This window comes from Plectrocnemia conspersa, unplaced genomic scaffold, assembly GCF_051122295.1.
Source record: "Plectrocnemia conspersa isolate PC_06_02 unplaced genomic scaffold, ASM5112229v1 ptg000014l, whole genome shotgun sequence".
Lineage (NCBI taxonomy): Eukaryota > Metazoa > Arthropoda > Insecta > Trichoptera > Polycentropodidae > Plectrocnemia > Plectrocnemia conspersa.
Window position 1 is genome coordinate 1,082,305 of NW_028277178.1, and position 7,171 is coordinate 1,089,475.

At 26.6% G+C, this 7,171-nt stretch overlaps 1 pseudogene; it reads right to left on the minus strand.

Annotated features, from left to right (window-relative positions):
• The window catches only part of LOC148225922 (uncharacterized), a 72,039-nt pseudogene extending 65,220 nt beyond the window's left edge, over window positions 1–6,819 (minus strand).
• Window positions 6,820–7,171: the final 352 nt, after the last annotated feature.

Sequence of the window (7,171 nt, forward strand, 5' to 3'; positions counted from 1 at the left end):
AATTACAACGAAATATATAAAAATTAAATTATAAAAAAAATATTCACCTGAATATGATCGAAGCCACTTCTATAGGAAGTTTTCCAATAATATCTACGTTAGGGTTCACCAAAGGCGAAAATCCCATGACGCAAAGCAGTGAAAAGAAGCTGTTCATTTCGATGGTTTTCAATTGTAGTTTATCAATTAAAAATTTGATTGACTAATAGTGCAAAAACACTGCACTCCGTTGAGTTCGAACGTAGCTCGCCGAAGCATGTGGTATATATAAACGAACGTAGCACGCCGAAATTTAGTACATACATAGGTTTTAAATTTTTAAACATATGTTAGTATTAAAAAAATATATAGCAATAACAACATTTTGAGACATTCATTTACACATTATCATAATTATTAAAATTAAATTTTATCGTGACATTTTCATGAAGCAAAAAAAAAATAAAAGTTCGAATGTAGCTCGCCGAAGTACGCGTATATGGTATATGGAAACGAGCGTAGCTCGCCGAAATTCACTACCTTTGGATTTGATTTTGTATTGCGTTATATAATAAAACTATTCTTTTCTAAATATATTTCTTATTTAGTGCGCCTAACCATATATATTGATTTCTAATTACACTCTAATAACATTATTTCCGTCTACCGACCACTAGGTTGCATAATTGAAAAACTATAGTATGATACTGATCAATAAAAATTATAATAAAATATAAAACTCTTTACGATATAATATACTATTTGCGGTTACCCGATTGTATAACAGTTTCATACAATTGAAGTTTGAAGATTTTCATATTTAGGATTCAATTTTATCATACGAGTCTACTACGCTTGTAACTCGACTATTTATAAAGCTCATATTCTGTTTCTGAATAAGATATTGCATCATGGAAATGAATGAGTGTTATATATAATATTATATATAATACAGATGTTCTAAACAAAGTTTTGTGTGCTCTAAATTATTATTGAAGCTCAAAGCTTGCAACGTAAACATTAAAAGTCGCATTTTGTTTGTTGGCTCGTATCTATATTTATGAGGATATAAATTCGTCATTATCGCAGAAATGAGTATAGAATTAACACACATGTGTAAACAACCCCACACGAATTGTATAAACATGAGAAATCACATATAATATGTACCTATCTATGGGTATATGCATTCGCTCTCGTATTATTCCTCATGACGGCGTTCAATTTCCAACTTGTGTTTGCTATATGTATTACTTTATCAAGTTATAGACTATTATAGTACACACAATATATACATATATATATATATATATATATATATATATATATATATATATATATATATATATATATATATATATATATATATATATATATATAGAAAGACATTTAAAAGTAGTGTAAAATAAAAGTTTTAATCGGATTTTTTTTCCATCCAGTGCCATTAAGTCGAGCTGGTGTTTCTCATCTCAGTTTCCGATACTTCGAGACTTTCAACTCTCTTGTTGGATAATTCGTATTAAAGTTATATGCATTATATATCTGGTTATAAAGAAAGATATAATAAAAAAAATAGTTTTGTTAGTTAATAATTGAACGCTGAGTCTGTGATTCTTTAATCAGATAATATTTAGAATTTCAAAAATCGAGACTTGTATATTTTATTTAGATATATTTTCATACATGTACATATGTATATAATCCTAGATAAAAATATTACGTTAAACCTTTATTTTTGACAAGTTTGAGATATATTTTAATCAAATTATATTTTCTAAATTTATATGAAAAGATCTTGGTATATTCTAGTCATAAAAAGTATATAAGCTAAAGGCAGGAACTTTTTAACCGACTTAAAAGTAGTTTCAAAATAATATTTTGATTTTTCTAATAAAAAATATTTTACTTATCAGAGAAAATATGGCTTTAAAAATAGAAGCATATATTAATCGACGGTATTTCAGTATGTTAAAATTTATTATACAAATACCAATGGTAATACCGGTATTGTATATCAAGTTTATTTAATAACAATATATTCCAACTTTATTTAATGCAATAAAAAAAAATTTAAATTTAGAAAATATTAAGAAAAACATAATTAAAGTTTATTAAAATCATAAAATGATCATAAAGATATTAAAAATCTCAATAAAAAGATATATCAATAAAGATAAAAGAAATCTCAATAATAGAGTCAATTTAGAGTTTAATTTTTTATACTTGAATATTTTTATGGCATCCTTGTTCTAAATCAAAATAACGTTAAAAAAAGTAAAATAGTACATAGCTACGTTGTTTGATCATACATATTTGTTAAAAAATAAATTAAATTATTGTATTGAAATAATCTAGGATTTATTATAATAACAAGTTTTTGTCAGCGTGACAAACAAACCATTGTGCGTGTCCAACCCGCTATTTATCCATTAGCATTTTAATGCAGACGCTTTAAAAATTGTTCACCTTACGTTAACAAAAACAAAGCATTCTATAAAATGACGTTGCCAAATGCATATTTTTTATTATTATATAATCTAGTCTGGTTCTATCTTGTTCCGTAAAATAAGTATCGAAAACTGTAAAATGCATTGGAATTCCCATAATTCTCAATGATTATGGGTTAAAACAATAGCATTTTAATTCTGCAAAACGACAATAATCTAGCTTAACAATAATTCTTAGAAATCTAGACTTTAAAAAACCGAGAATCACATTATAATCACGCAGACTTTCACAAGCCATTGAAAACCAATAATAGTCATCAATAATTATTCGTACTTTGGTAAATTTAATTGTTAAATATTACTATTCAGAAGTTCTCGTTTTTCTATTCAATATTTTAATTTGAAAAAGAAATGAATTTATATTTATGACGTTATATTTATTGACTAAAAACGAAAATCCCGCAAGTAACAAGTGCAGGTGTATCTAACATTTAAAATGTATTAAGAGACAACTTTTTCCTTTACAAAAATCAACCCTAAAGGTTTTGAGATTATGTTACATTTCGAGACTTGTATGTATATTACACCGTCTAGAATATTGTAACTTGATATGCGTAAGCCTAATGCGTTGCAATGGGGTAAATATATACAAACTGTTTTCAATCAGATATAATGCATACATATAAGTAATTATTAACCACCAGACTAAGTCTGCGTATCGGTGACATTTATATAATTAATTATGAATTATTATGTATACTATTTGTTGCTGAGACCGATTTTGAATAATAGCGCCTTTTACTATTAATAAAAATTTGAGTCTGATGATGTGGCTCGAACCCATTACCTCTGGGCGAAATTTATATTTATATTTTTCATTTAATGATTCAAGTAAGTCTAATAATAAATAATAATATAATCAAATATTACCAAGGTAATATTAGTAAAACATTTTCCAAAACATGGCTAGGCTTTTATATCATAAAAATAATATTAGCAATAAATAAATAATCCAATATGTATTAATATGAAAAAATAATAAACTATAAAGCAAGGAAAGAAAACTTGTGTGTGACGTCATTAAAAATCTACCTGTAAAACTTGTTTTTGATTATTTCTCCCTATTGTAATACAGAAAAATAACTATAAAATACAGTAAAAGTCAAATGTTACAATATTTAATTAATAGTTACTATATTTTACTATATGTTTTGCCATTTTTTTTTACGTTTACTATCACTTTTTTTAAATAGTGATATTTTAACAAATAAAAAAATAAATTAAAACGTCAAAATTTTTGCTTATCATCTAACTTGGCACATACCAATGAATGAAAACTATTAATCTTTTTTCTATTGCGTAATATGTTTTGCGTGAAGAAACCATATTCGTTTCCGTATTGATTTATAAATTCATATTTTATTACATGAAGTCGCTAAGTCTTGTTTACCGATCAGACGGCATAGTTTACGAAGTTTCTCTAATGAAATATTTAATAAATTTCAACGCTCGTTATAAAATTAATTTTGCATAACTTTTAGACACTCATATATCACAAGAATTTCAACCCTTTCTATTTATTAAAAAAAATAGATACAATAAAATAATATTAGTATAAATTATAAATTAGAATATTGTATATCATTGCTTCAATATGTTTAAGTAATTAATATAACGTTCTAACCTTGAATACGTAAATTTCGATTGTTGTTTAGAGATTGTTTATGTACTTGTTATTGTTGTTTCAAAGGAGTAAATTAAAAAAAATGTTTATTGTTATTCTATACCTCTGACAAGTTAAGATGTTTCGGAAAGTTACCTCAAATTCCTTCGATCAATTTTGACTGATACAAATGATTGATATATTTAATCTCGCTAATTTAATTTTATTTTCCCCCCTTTTTGGTAATAAAATGCTTATATTTTCATCAAAACATTTAATTTTTTTAATGCCTCAAATTTTCCTATTACATTTTAACATCACAAATATTGTGCAACAACAAATAGGTAAATGTATTATTTAATAGTAAAACCATCACTAAATGATGCCATAAGATATTTTTAGCAAAACATCTTAAAACATGTTTAAAAAAAGGTAGAGAAAATTTCTAAAAATATTTTTTTAAATAAATAATAATAATATATATCTTATTTTATCTTGAACTATATTTTAAGTTAAAATATAGTTTCAACTCTCCATAACCGAGAGAATATTGCTATTTTTAAAATAATGACAATCTATTGCCGTGAGTTAGTTTCTTGCGAAACCCTTTTCCACTTCATAAACTTAATTTTATACAAGAAAGTATGACCGTATACTTGTCTTACAATTTTATACCCAATTTAACACAAAATCTCACATTTAACCTTTGCTCAATCATGTGGTTGAAGAACATACACAAAGAAAGGTCAAAAAATATATTTTCGATACTCGTTCTTCATAAATTATTTTAGTTCGGTTAAAAAAGTACCACAAAAAGATAAAACATTGAAGGGATCGTAAACCCTTGTTATTTTTAAGCGTTTCGTTCGTAAACTCATAATAGATTTTAATCTAAGACCTTTAATTTGCATACACAAAACATAAGTTTAATCCAAAGAAAATAAATTATTTTTTTATATATTTAATATAGTATTTCAGTGACATGTTTGTGTTATAATTAAAATCCTTAAGTAAAGACCCAATTAATTACTGGCTACTAAATAAATAACACTGTCTTAATAAAACCTACGCCATTTCCATGTTATTACTTCAAAAAACAATAAACGCTCGACTCAAAATTACGGATCTGACGTTTGAAACTTGTGATGTGACGTTTAATTAGTTAGTCTCTGAAAAAATATATACATATGTATAAAACCCCCGAGATTGACTGACGGTTAATGAGCCGCAATTAAAGCGATAGAAAAACGTCAGAAAAGATCATGGGCACTACAAAATTTAATAATCATAGCCCGATTTATAGATATATTCACCTGAAAATTTGCGATTTGCTTATTTAAGAAATAAAACATTAATGTTAGTAATGACTTTTGAAAAATTATTGCTTCTATTTAATTGTTATTTAAAGTTTTATACGCAAAATTAAAGCATAAGAATGAATTAGGATTATAAATTTAAAAGTCTGGAGCCATGTTCTGATCTCAAAAACAGGGAGGAGAATTAGTTGGACCGAATTATAAGAGCAAAAAATCGAGAATATATGAGTTTTTGAGCGGCTGGTCAAAAGAGCGTTATATTATAAGCACTATAAGCAATGCGTTATAAAAGCGTCAAATGCGCAGACAGTCATATAAGCGCTTGACAAAAGAGAGCACGTCATAAGAGCGCAAAAATACTTGGAATCAAGTAATGAATATTTTAGGAATTAGTAGGCGGTAAAATTAGTATTTTATGTGCCAGAGCGTAATGACGATTAAAATGATTAGACAATGAAAATATTATTATTTATTAATTATTACGCACATACGAAAGTATGGCTCCCCATCCCCATACATACGATATACATCATTGGCGTGCGGTGACTTTGAAACAGAGCATGCGGTTAGGGGGGATGGGAACAAAAACTATATTTTCAAATTTATTTTCTTTGTTTTATAAACATATTATGTATTTCTTTTTTAAAAATTAATTTTTTCGACGCTCCTTCTTACAAAAGTCAGCAATAGCCGCACCATATAATATATTGTCTTTCTTTAATTTGTCTAAAAGATTTTTTTTTATTGATATTAATGCAAGAGCTGACAATCTATTCTCACTTTTTTTAATAATGTGTCTGATTCGCTTAGAAAATACAATAATTCAACATAGTTGCCTCCATTTACGGTATCGTTATTTTCAGAATATCCTCGAAAATAAAGTTCTTGTTTAGATAAAAAAACAAATCACGTCAAATAATTTGGAAGTAATATATCCGTTCGCAGTAACTTCCTTATTATATAATTCAACATTTGTCTTAAATTGAGCACTGAAAAAATCTTCGATACGATTTTCTATACCAAATCTTTTTAATTGTATATTAGCGCATATGTGAGGTTAAGAGCATTCGTGCCTTTTACGAGCTTGACTTAAATTGCTTAAATCATTATATCCAAATTTATTCCAGACATTCAGCTCTTGAGAAAATAATAAATATTTTGCTAAATGATCACATCCATAAATCCACTTAATTTTTTCATACACTTCACTATTGAAATGTCTCTTGAATGTTTTAGTTTTAGATTGGGTGTTCAAATGGGACGTGGGTTTTGGACTATTAATAATAATAATTATTTCATTAAACGGAAGACCACTAAAACTTCTTTTCAGTATAGATTCAATTTGGCAATTGCAATTATTTTCCAGATTAGCATCGCGGTTGAGACCACATTCGTTGCTTTGCTGTTTGTACATATTAAGGGTTATGACAAATAACTAAAAAAATTATGTCGTAAATAATGAAACAAATCTTTAATTTGGGTACACTAAAAATAAATAATAATTCAGACAGTCAATATTTAATTGAAAAAGATTAAAAAAAATTCCGAAGAAATAGACGGATTCAAAATGTTAACACAACGGTTGATGGCGAGCGATCAACCGTTGTATTATAAATAATTAAAACACAGATTACTAATTCTGTTTTACATAACTTAGCAATTTACTAGCTCGAAAAGACTAATATTATTAATTGAGATGCCGCTAAAAATGTCGATAGTTGTCAATCGCTGATTTGAATACTGCGAGCGAGATAGCGAGCTCTGCT